At 42.0% G+C, this 13,146-nt stretch overlaps 1 protein-coding gene across 5 annotated transcripts in view; it reads right to left on the minus strand.

Annotated features, from left to right (window-relative positions):
• The window catches only part of spsb4a (splA/ryanodine receptor domain and SOCS box containing 4a), a 205,984-nt gene extending 193,845 nt beyond the window's left edge, over positions 1 to 12,139 (minus strand). For all 5 annotated transcript variants that reach the window (XM_078208741.1, XM_078208757.1, XM_078208763.1 and 2 more), the window contains exon 1: positions 12,070 to 12,139. The gene's annotated coding sequence lies outside the window, so the exon portion shown is untranslated. The remainder of the gene's footprint in view (positions 1 to 12,069) is intronic.
• Positions 12,140 to 13,146: the final 1,007 nt, after the last annotated feature.

A 13,146-nucleotide genomic window follows, 5' to 3' on the forward strand; every position in this document is an offset into this window, starting at 1 on the left:
ATGCCGCCTTATTTATATCACAATTCTCCATTTGTACCTTTTTCAAGAAAAAAGTTTAGAATCAAATTTTAGTTATGAGCTTAAAATTTCTTGCGAATTTATTTGTCAATTGATCAGTTAGCATGAAGAGGGCAATTACATTAAGTAAATCACCATGCAGTGCTAGCAAAACATTGGTTCGATGAGGTTGAATTCCAGTAATTAGTCAACATCATGCAAGACAAATGTGGAGAATTTGATGTACGGGAATGTGAGGACTGAACTGGCATGATTTTTTCCTTATTCATTTGTGGGACATGGGCGTCACTGGCTGACCAGCATTTATTGTTCATCCCTAGTTGCCCTTGTTCAGAGAGCAGTTGAGAGTCAACCCATTGCTGTGGCTCTGGAGTCACATGTAAGCGAAACCAGGTAAGAATGGCAGATTTTCTTCCCTGAAGGACATTAGTGAACAAGATGGGTTTTTCTGATAATCGACAATGATTCAGTAGATTCTTAATGCCAGATATTTTTTATTGAATTCAAATTCCAGGTTCCCAGAACATTAGCTGAGTTTCTGGATTAATAGTCTAGTGATAATACCACTAGCCTATTGCCTCCCCTGAATATTCTGGTGGAAGTAAATCATTCAAAGGTATAAATAAGGAAATTGGGGCGCTCTTCCAGTGTACTCACCAATTTGCTTCCTTTAATCAACACCACCAGAACAGCTCAGTGCTTTTCCTATATGTGAAACCTTGCTGGATTTACAGTGGTTTGCCTACAAAAATAATGTTGATTCTTGTTTCAAAAGTACTTCCTGTATTGGAATATTCTGATAGAAGGTTAAGAGGTGATTTAATAGAGACATACAAGATGATCAGAGGATTAGATAGGGTGGATAGTGAGAGCCTTTTTCCTCGGATGGTGATGGCTAGCATGAGGGGAGATAGCTTTAAATTGAGGGGTGATAGATATAGGACAGATGTCAGAGGTAGGTTCTTTACTCAGAGAGTAGTAAGGGTGTGGAATGCCCTGCCTGCAGCAGTAGTGGACTCGCCAACATTAAGGGCATTTAAATGGTCATTGGATAAACATATGGATGATATTGGAATAGTGTAGGTTAGATGGGCTTTAGATTGGTTTCACTGGTCGGCGCAACATCGCGGGCCAAAGGGCCTGTTCTGCGCTGTAATGTTCTATGTTCTAATGTTCTATGTTCTTTAACCTGTGATAATGCTCTCTCCACTCACGTTGTCTTGATTAGCTGTAAAGACTCGCATTCCAATCATTATTCATTATTCTGTAAATTGAGTTTGTGTCTTTATACGCCCTGTTTGCTGTTTAGGAGATCTCCCACTCACCTGACGAAGGAGCAGCGCTCCGAAAGCTAGTGGTGTCTGCTACCAAATAAACCTGTTGGACTTTAACCTGGTGTTGTTAGACTCCTTATTTATTTTGAAACTTAGCCAAAGCACGACCTATGTCGAATCGACTGAACTCTGTTGGTGTACACCAACTAGACTCAATATCTGTTAATTGAGGAGCAGTAGAAAAAACAGAAGGTCAGGATCTAGCTCCTGAGCTCGATCGTGCTTGTTTCAAGTAGGACTTGGTTCTAATGAAGATTCCATTTAGGTTGCAATGACTCAACATGTGCCTATCCCTTTCTCAAATAGTCTATCAACAAAAAAATCAAAGATCAAACACAAGTCAAATGGCTAAGATATTGGTAGACTATCAGTATCTATGGGTCAACACTCAAATAGAGAATCAAAGTATTAAAGAGAGAATGGGAGGGAGAAAGGATCAAGAAGAAAAAACAAATCAGCCTTTCAAAAGCAATATACAAGGAGCAGATACTTGTGAAACTTGATATAGCATGTGCTTGTATTGTTTTGGTAACCAATTTCTGCCACTAAGTGGTAGCACTGTACATTGCAACAACTATGCTAAAATATTATTAGTGTATGATTTTTCCTATATTAAGTACCAGTGCATATCATGCATTTGTTTAGTGATGCTGAGAACTGTTTGAACACATTTCAAATCAGCAAATAAAATGCTGCTTAACAAGAAGCAATGCAGAATGCACTTGTATTTTGTAGATCAATTAATTTCAAAAAAATAATCAGAGGTTGATCCAAAGCAAACGGGCAGATGAAAGCAAGACAGATAAGAATTGCATTTATATCATTGAACCTTGGAGGGAAGGGATTAGAAAAGATGGTTATAAACTTGGTTGAAGTAGGCAATGGAAGGGCAACAAAGGTTTAGGAAGGGAGCTGCAGTAAGAAGGGTATAGACAGCTGAAGTCTCTACCACCAATTGCAGTGGAGGGAGAATAGTGGGGCCACAAAACCCAGAGTCCAAGGAACTCAGGATTGAGGGAGATAGAGGCTGGAAGAAGATTCGATTCTCCTAGTGGAGTGATTGCAAGCAACTGCTAGAAGCCCCATGGATTTTTAGCGCCCTTACTTAGTTATTTGCTTGGCTGAAGGCAATTAAAAGTGGACAAAATACTTTCTAAAATGTTTTCAGCAATTAGTTGGATTCATAGATGGATTTTCCTTTTAACAGTTAAGTACTGATTTATTACGATCAGATTTTGAAAGTATAAACAGTCATTGAGTAACTGTTTGTAAACATTTGGTATGCTTCCTAAGCTAAGTTTCATTCGTCTCAAATTTACAAATTTGTAATGTAACCATAATTGGCCAATTCTGTATATGCCAAGGTATAGCACAGGTAATGAGATGCCTTATGTCCAATGACTGGGAAATTATATATTTATTCTCCTTCACATATACACACACACACACATATATACACATATAAAAGGCTAACTATGAGATGTCATATTCCCAAAAACACTTACCAATTTTAATTAATGGTGTGTGTTAGATTCATAAATTGCATACATTATAACAAAAGTTCAAAAGTCAATGTTTTAAGTCAATAACTCACTTTTAAAAATGCACATTTTATATATGTATCCACTGTAAAATACAGAAGCCAGAATTAAAGGCTACAAATTTGGTAAAGATAGCAAAATTCAGAATTTGGCAAGTATATTCTGCAAATTAATTTAAAAGTAGTTTAAATAAGATCAACTGTAAAAGCAAAAAAAAGTTTGAAATATATTTCATTTAAAAACTAGAATAGAGTGCTGACATGAACCACTTCAAGATCCAATACATATCTCAGATTTTAGCACATTTGCTGCCAGTCTTAATCCATGTATGCTTAGGAAATTTACTCAAAATGAAACAAAAGTAGAAGTCGCGACAGACTTTCAGAAAGCATTGTTACCAGCATATGAAAGAAATAGAAAGAATTAGATATGTACAATCATTAAAGAAAAAGCATCATTTCAAATGCTTTGTTGTTCTTGACATCTCCACATCTAGCAAGGAATGGTATTTAAAGGCAATGCCACAAAAACTACTTCACTTATAATTTTACATACTTGTGACAAAGCTACATCTAGCAACACTGCTTACACAGAATCAATTATGTAAGATCAAGTCTTTTTATCTTTTCCTCCAGACCACTAGCTAATGCAGTCAAAATTAAGCTATGGTTGGGATTTAATTGAGCCTTCCAGAGCAGACATGATGGCATTCAGGAGTGGGAAAGTGGAATAGGAAGATTATGATGGGAGTAGCAGCTTTCAATCTCCCCCCCCCCCCCCCCTCCCCCCCTCCTGGTGGGAAAACACTCCCCACTTCTGGGAGGGGTGGGTGGGGAGCAGACTTACCTTTTTAGATGATATAGAGGTCATGGGTTTAGAAGGCACTGTCAAAATGACTTGGCAAGTTGCTGCAGCGCATCTTGCAGATGATACACATTGCTGCCACTGTGTGCCTTGGCAGACATGATGTGGAGATGCCGGTGTTGGACTGGGGTAAACACAGTAAGAAGTCTAACAACACCAGGTTAAAGTCCAACAGGTTTATTTGGTAGCAAAAGCCACGAGCTTTCGGAACAGGCTGTCCCTTTGTCGGGTGGGTGGGAGTTCCGATTACAAACAAGGCACAAAGACACAAACTCAATTTACATGAATAATGATTGGAATGTGAGCCTTTACAGCTAATCAAGTCTTAAAGGCACAGACAATGTGAGTGGAGGGAGCATTAAGCACAGGTTAAAGAGATGTGTATTGTCTCCAGACAGGACAGCTAGTGAGATTTTGCACATCCAGGCAGGTTGTGGGGGTTACAGATAGTGTGCCATGAACCCAATATCCCGGTTGAGGCCGTCCCCATGTGTGCGGAACCTGGCTATCAGTCTCTGCTCAGCGACTCTGCGCTGTCGTATGTTGTGAAGGCCGCCTTGGAGAACGCTTACCCAGAGATCAGAGGCTGAATGCCCGTGCAACCTCTGCAAGACGTGCCGGATCATCGACACGGATGCCATCATCTCACGCGAAAATACCATCCACCAGGTACACGGTACATACTCTTGCAACTCGGCCAACGTTGTCTACCTGTTACGCTGCAGGAAAGGATGTCCCGAGGCATGGTACATTGGGGAAACCATGCAGACGCTACGACAACGGATGAATGAACACCGCTCAACAATCACCAGGCAGGAGTGTTCTCTTCTTGTTGGGGAGCACTTCAACGGTCACAGGCATTCAGCCTCTGATCTCCGGGTAAGTGTTCCCCAAGGCGGCCTTCACGACATACGACAGCGCAGAGTCGCTGAGCAGAGACTGATAGCCAGGTTCCGCACACATGAGGACGGCCTCAACCGGGATCTTGGGTTCATGTCACACTATCTGTAACCCCCACAACCTGCCTGGATGTGCAAAATCTCACTAGCTGTCCTGTCTGGAGACAATACATATCTCTTTAACCTGTGCTTAATGCTCTCTCCACTCACATTGTCTGTGCCTTTAAGACTTGATTAGCTGTAACGGCTCACATTCCAATCATTATTCCTGTAAATTGTTTGTGTCTTTGTGCCTTGTTTGTAAAGAGAACTCCCACCCACCCGACAAAGGGACAGCCTGTTCCGAAAGCTCGTGGCTTTTGCTACCAAATAAACCTGTTGGACTTTAACCTGGTGTTGTTAGACTTCTTACTGCCTTGGCAGAGGCAGTGAATGTTTGTCGTGGTCAATGGGAGTGCCAATCAAATGGGTGGTTCATGCTGGATGATGTTGAACTTCGAGTATTGTTGGATTTGCATTCATCCAGACCAGTGGAAAGCTTGCCATCCAATACCTGACCTCTGATTGTAGATGGTGGATGGGCTTTAGGGAGTCAGGAGGTGAGTTACTCAATGCAGAATTTCCATCCTTGACTCGCTTTTATATACACATTATTTAGAAATTTTAGATCAGAAGTTTCAGATCACAAAGTGCAGAAGGCAGCCATTCGGCCCATCAAGCCTGCACTGACAACAATCCCACCCAGGCCCTATCCCCTTACCCCATGTATTTACCCTTCTAATCCCCTTGACACTAAGGGGTAATTTTAGCGTGGCCAATCACCTAACCCGCACATTTTTGGAGTGTGGGAAGAAACCGGAGCACCTGGTGGAAACCCACGCATTTTTGGGGAGAATGTGCAAACTCCCCATAGTGACCCAAGCCGGGAATCAAACTCAGATCCCTGGCACTGTAAGGCAGCAGTGCCTGCCACTGTGCCACCCCCAGGGTATCAGCGGTCAGGGAACCAGTGACAGCCATTGAATGTCAAATCATGGTTAGATTCTCTCTTGTTGGTGATTGTCAATGCCTGGCATGAATGCAACAAGATGCACACTCCGAGTACCACAACTTTACAAAAGAAATTAGAAGCAAACATATAATGGCTTTTGAGTGAAACTGAATAACGATAATTATCCATGATATAGAAATATGGAAAGTAGGAGCACAAGTAAGTCATTTGGTCCCCTGAAGATGTTCCACCATTCAATGTGATCATGTTTGACCCTCTATCTTAATGCCATACTCCCACTCTCTCCCCATACACCTTTCGTGTCTATAAATCTACTTCCTTCTTAAATATATTCAGTGACTTAGCCTCCTGTGGTAGTAAATTCCAGAGGTTCCACCACTCCCTGCATGAAGAAATGTTTCCTCATTTTAGACCTAAACGCTTTAAATTACAAGGATTAAAAAAAACGCAAGTTGTTTATTCTATGGGCAGGGCAACATTCTTCCTAACCTAGGTAAAAAGGAAGTAGTTTGTGTTCATAAGGGTTTTAACTTCTGTCAAAATTATGTTGGAAAATTTCAGTTAGTATGGTAGTATATTCTGACATAAATAAAAAACATTTATATTTTTCAAAATTAAGTATTGATATTCTAGCCGCAAGTGTTCTGAAGAGAAGGCCTGGATGTGTTTTTCCCCCCACTAGTACAGGGACACCCAGGCCTATAATCCTGCTCCATCATCAACCAGCCTGTTGAGCTCAGTCAGCATAGATTCAGTGCCAAGCCCAGGGCATCGCTGGTTAGTTTGTGAGGCTCAGCTAATCACTGAATAAACTTGCTGAAGCCTGCAATCATAGGTTTAATTTGCGAATATGGTTGATCTAACAGGTTGCAAATTTCACTTTGTATGTCATGGCAATTTTGCTGCTGTTTATAGTGATTTCTCAGTCTCCCTGGTAACAGAGTCCAGCAAGATACGCAGACTTTACATGTTAATATGCTCAGCTCTTTGTGTATAGTCTACTGACAGCAATGAATCCCAAATCACATTTGTTTTCAACGTGCATTACCAGATGACTTCATACTGCCACAAAACAAATGTTGTCCTCTTCTGCGTTAAAATTGTCTTTATCAATCACTATTATTTAGGATGATTACACAATATGTTCCCAGTTCCCTATATGAATGTTGCATGAATTGCTCTGCATGCTTAGCTATGACAAACAAGCCAAATATTTATTTCATGCTTACATATGCAAAAAAGTGAAGTTATGTATCAGATACAAAGATTTGTTTCACAACTACAGAAATCAAACTCCTAGCAATACACCTGACATTGGAATAATGACACTAATTGTATTACTTACTGATTGCTCTTATACTGTTTGCATGTTCTTTAAAGCATAATGGGTTAGAAATTAGTCTGGGTGCATTAAAAGGCAGCAAGAAGGTCAATAGAAATTTGTTCTTAGGCCTCATCAGCATACTCACCAACAACTGTCCTCAGGCACATCCAGAAAATTGGTTTAGAGAAGATTGTGATTCCTTTGGACTGAGGGACTCCTCCTGTTCCTGTTGGCTTCAAACTAAGGGGTTTGTGAAAAGACTAAAGCTTGGTCAAAGAGATTTTTTTTAAGGAGGGGTTTTAAAGATGGAAAGATGGAGATGCAGAAACATTGACAGAGCTTAGAACTTAAATGGCTGAAAGCACATCTGTCAATGGTTGACCAGAAGGAGAAATGCCCAAGAGGCCAGAGTTGTACAAGATTATGAAGGGTATAGATAGGGTGAACAGTGGGAAGCTTTTTCCCAGGTCGGAGGTGACGATCACGAGGGGTCACAGGCTCAAGGTGAGAGGGGCGAAGTATAACTCAGATATCAGAGGGACGTTTTTTTACACAGAGGGTGGTGGGGGCCTGGAATGCACTGCCAAGTAGGGTGGTGGAGGCAGGCACGCTGACATCGTTTAAGACTTAACTGGATAGTCACATGAGCAGCCTGGGAATGGAGGGATACAAACGATTGGTCTAGTTGGACCAAGGAGCAGCACAGGCTTGGAGGGCCTGTTTCCTGTGCTGTACTGTTCTTTGTTCTTTGTTCTAGTTGGGAGGGGGACACAGTCCTCAAAGGTTACGGGCTTGAAATAATTACTAACATAGATCTGATGATCAAATTTAAATACAAGGATCAGAATTTTTGATTAGTGGTGCAATAGACCAGTGTAGATGAACAACTACAGGATAATAGATGAGTGGGACTGGTTGTGGAATAAGGGCAACAGAGATTTGGATGAATTGACACGTGAAAGATGGGAAGAGATTTTTGAAATTGCTTAGAAGCAAATACGTCAAGGAGGGGAGGAGTGGTGCACGTGTATAGTCATTTAACTAGTAATCCAGAAACCCAGGGTAATACTCAGATGACCCAGGTTTGAATCCATGGCAGATGGTGGAATTTAAAAATTCAATAAAATATCTGGAATTAAAAGTCTAACGATAACCATGCCACTGTAGATTGTTGTAAAAACCTATCTGGTTTACTAACGTCCACAAGGGAAGGAAATCTGCCACCCCTACCTTGTCTGGCCTACATGTCATAAAGTCATAGAGGTTTACAGCATGGAAACAGGCCCTTTGGCCCAACTTATCCATGCCGCCCTTTCTTTTTTAAAACCCCTAAGATAATCCCAATTGCCCGCATTTGGCCCATATCCCTCTATACCCATCGTACCCATGAAACTATCTAAATGCTTTTCAAAAGAAAATTGTACCCGCCTCTACTGCTACCTCTGGCAGCTTGTTCCAGACACTCACCACCCTGTGTAAAAAAATTGCCCCTCTGGACACTTTTGTATCTCTCCCCTTAAGTCTATGCCCTCTAGTTTTAGACTCCCCTACCTTTGGGAAAAGATATTGACTATCTGATGAATGTGACTACAGTTGAATAGATAAGATTGGAACCAAAGGCAACCAATCCTATTATCCTATTCAGCTGGACAAACAAGTTGAGGCATTGTAAAAGGATAAGGTGGTCAACCATATCAAAGGGAGGTTGAGGCTGACAAGGAGTCGTGCACCACAGTCATAAAGGATGCCACTATGACCTTGATAGGGCAGTTCAATTTAGGTGACAAGATGAAAACAGAATTGTGATCAAGATGGGCATGAATTTAGGAGACAATAACACATTCAAAGGCTTGGAGAGAGGAAAGGGTGGTTGAGGTGGAATGGTGGTGTGCAGGGTTAAAAGGATTAAAAGGTATATTGTTTGAGGAGGAGATAGTAACAGCAGTTTTGAAAAGAAGCTGAGAAAATGAACAATTTACAATGTCATTTAGCATAGTATTGGAGCAGGAATAAGTAAAATGGTTAGACTGTTCTCAATTTACGTATAATGAAGTTAGAACGTTAACCTGAAAATAAGTCTGCTTTCAAATGACCAAATGTCTAGCATTTTCAATGATTCTTTCCTGAACTGACAGTGCTGCTCTAGGAAAACCACAGCTCACTACTTTAGTCACAAACTGAAACAATTTTGCATTTAAAGTCAACAACTGCTCCACTGATTTAGTTTACCGTTGAGATTTGAAATTCTCATCCGGAAATCACACTGATAATCCTGTTTGTGGTGGAGCAAGAAACTTCAAAGTAAATTAAAATGCTACTCCCGATCTGTCCCCAAGGGGAAAAACATTTTATTCTTAGAATTAAATCATGTCATAAGCAGTTCTTGCACTCAAGCGATGGTTCAATGAAGTGATGGCACTGAACAACAGACTAGATTCCAAATCCAGTCCCAAGTAGGTGGCGATTAACTCATTTAAGCTACAACAACAAGTTGGATATGGAAACTCGGCTCAGCGCCGGTAATTGGAGAGAGGAGGTGTATCCAACAGGAAAGAGAGTCAGGTTCTTTCAAGTGATCATTATATATGACCCTCTGTTACCCAGGGGTTAAAAAGACCAAGAACACTCACTTGGGCAAGGTGGGAAGGGCTGCCACCATGCATCAAGTTGATCCCAGAGAAAATCATTGCCTTTTCGGTGCAGGAAGAGAAACACATTAACAGTTGAATTATTTAACAAGTGCCTTGTTTAAGATGAGCTGCTATGCCCAATGCAGGCTTACTGCAAACTTTTGGCAGGGGTAACATTACTCATTCTCGAAGAACATTGAACATTCTTAGTTCCATTCTATTTGGATTCTCTCTCTCCTTTTTTCCTGGCACATTGATACTGGTACCATTTCCTGCTCTTGCCCCAAACTGTGAAATTTCATCAACAGCACTCTCAATTTCTACCCTGCCCTGCATATGATCTATCACTGATTTGCCTCTTCCTCGAATTTCTGTCTCCATTATCAACCAATGCCGTCTACAACCTCACTGACTCCAACTGACTACAGTTTCTGGCACCGTGCTTCCTGTAAGGACTCCATGCTCTTTCGTTTTGGTTTCTGTCACATCTGTTCTGACAATGCTATCCAGTGCTTCCAATAAGTCTTTCTTTTTCCACAACTGAGGATTTCCTTCCACTGTGTCTTCCAGGACTTCAACCATGTCTGCTCCATTTATCATAATTCTGCTCTCAGCCCTTCTCCTCCATCAGGATCACAATAGGGTTGTCCCCTTGTCCTCACTTAAAACCCGATGTACCTTCACATTCAATGGATCATCCACCACCATTTCTGCCTCCAAACACAACTTCCCCTCCCAGCATTCTGAAGGGACTTTCCATGCAAGTCGAGGAGATACCAAGTCTTCCATTTTTACTTCTTCCCTGCCCATCATTCAGTATCCCAAATTTTCCTTCCACGCCAGTGATTTAATATTAGTTCATCTAATTCAGTATACTGTACTCACTGCTCATGTTGGGGAGGTCAAACATAGGTTGGGTTACTGCTGTGTAAAACACTTCTGTTCGAAGAGCAATTGTGAACCTGAGCTTCTGGTTGCTTATTTTAATTTGCCACCCAACTCCCACAATGATCCCTCTGTCCTCAGCATCCTATACTGTTCGAATGAAACTCAATAGAGACTTGAGGAACAGCACTTCATCTTCAATCAGGCGTTTTAGAGCAATTTCAGATACTTTTTCACACAACAGTTGGTAGTGATATTGTCCAACCTATCACAGACTTTCCATTTAATTCTCCCCACCCAACACCTCTGTACTTACTTAAAACCCGTGACATCTCTAACTTTTCCCAGCTCTCTCTTCATACATTCTGCATGACCTGAATGTTTCCATCATGTTTTATTACAGATTTTTAACATCCACAGTATTTTTGCTTTCGTCTGCCATTTTCTCTCTCTGTTGCCATCCCAGCCCCTATCACCAGATTGATCAAGGATTGCAAAACAGAAGAATCACCAGTGAACTTTATTCGTCGATTTAATCACCACCCTAACACTGCAGAGGGGCAAAAGTAAACAGTTGCAAATAAATGTTCTTTTCAGACCTTACACCTAATCAAGACCACGTGTAATTTGTTAAAAACTTGTATTAAACTACCAGAATTAAATGATGAAAAAGATAATTAATCTTAAAAACATACCAGATAGATTTTGTTTAATTATATATGAACAGCTGAATTGCTGCAAGTTCCATTGTAACGGACTTAATTTTTGACAATTGCTTCCAGAAGTAGACTAAAACCAATGAAGTAATGGATCGCGCTTTATCTAATACTGGATAAACGTGCAAAGCCCTTTAAATCAAGGCTGTCTAATTTTAGGAACACCTATTTTGATAGTTTATTCACCCTAGTGAGTGGAAATGTTGACAGGGGGGGGAAGAAAGAGAAAAATATGACAAATAAATTAAGCCTGCAGGGGTCCCAGATAGTCGGATCGATTCATTTGAAATGCAAATATCCATGTGTGTCTCGGGAATATCTAACCCGACAGCTGCTACTAGTGCTTGGCCAGATCCCTCAATGACCCCAGAAGCAGCTGAACCCCCCCTTCACTCTAACAGCTCCTCACCCCCATCCAACTTCTTAAAAGATAAAAGCTCATCCCCGCTGCCAGCATGTTGTCCTTCAAACGGCAAGATCGAGACTGGTCACCGCCAGAGACTCTGGAAAGGGCAAGCCAGGCTGAGACAAAGCTCCTTTAATCCTTCCTGCTAATTAGCTGCTTAATCACTCAGACTACATTTCAAATAGGGATTCCCCTTCACTCCAATATATCAGGAATGTGGGAGGGAAAAAAGGATTCATTGATGCAAAAAAAACCCCACGGTATTTTCCAAACACGCGTTGTAAAGCATTAAAATGCACAAACCCTTGATACTTCCCCACAGCAGGGAAAGTATGTTCCGCTAAGCAAAGTGATGTAGAATAACAATGAGAGGCTACCGACCCCCAGTGTTTATATTTGTATAAATGAGGTGTAAAGGCGCTTGCAGGCGTGTTACTCACCGGGAGGGAAGGGGCTGACCGGGATGCGCTGCTGCCGCCTCGCTCTCCTCAGTGTTTCGCTGTTTAAAGTGAACTTCAGAGCGCGGTGACCGCGGACAACTCCCGGCGCCCGCGTGCACGGCCAGCTGAGACTGGGCGCGTGCAGACCCAGCTGAGAGACTGTGCGCGTGCACAGACAACGGTGTGCGCGTGCACCCTCAACAGATTGGCTGTGTGCGCGTGCACCCAGCTGATGGACTGTGCGCGCATTTAGACAGCTGATTGATTGTGCGCGTGCACCCCCAGTTGATTGGCAGGCGCGCGCACGCCGTGTCTGACACGCTCCCACTGAACAACATTGGCCACTCTCTGGACTCCCCTTGTTGCCAAGGCCATGCGGCCGGCCAGGCAGCTGCTGTCCCTATTGATGCCCCCTTTCCATTTGCTGCCCCCGTGGTAAAGGCGCCTGGCTGCTGGCGGGCTGGGAGGTGGTGTGTGTCTTTTGCAACAGCTGTGGAGCCCTAACGCCGGCCAGGTTAACTGCAGTCCTCTATGACCCCCTAGAGGATAGAGGACTTTAACCTGGTGTTGTGAGACTTCTTCCCCTAGACGATAAGCAGACTGTGGTCCCACATTTACTGACAGCTCATTTCAGTGTTGTAAACACTCAAGGAAGCAGCCACCTCATCTTTCACTTCGACATCCTGCACCTTCCAGCCTCAACATTAAATGCAACAACTTTAGATTACACTGAGGCACCCCCTCCCTATAAACTGTTCGACTTCTAACTTTCTCAGGTCTCATGAAATGTCATGGACCTAAATTAACTCTGTTTCTCTACATTTGTTGCCGGACCTGCTGAATATTTTCAGCACTTTCTGTTTTTATTTCAGATATCCAACATCCACTGTGTTTTGTTTTTGTTCTTTTGACATTTTGCTCACGCAGTCCGAAATACATCAAAAATACAGGCTTCCAACACATTAGTATCAGACACATTAAGCCCATTATTTAAGTGACAAAACTATCAAATTTCATATAGTTAACATTGCTGCCTCACAGCACAGAGACCTGGGTTCGATTCCCAGATCGGGTCAC

The sequence above is a fragment of the Mustelus asterias genome, chromosome 3 (assembly GCF_964213995.1).
Source record: "Mustelus asterias chromosome 3, sMusAst1.hap1.1, whole genome shotgun sequence".
In the NCBI taxonomy this organism is placed as follows: Eukaryota; Metazoa; Chordata; class Chondrichthyes; order Carcharhiniformes; family Triakidae; genus Mustelus; species Mustelus asterias.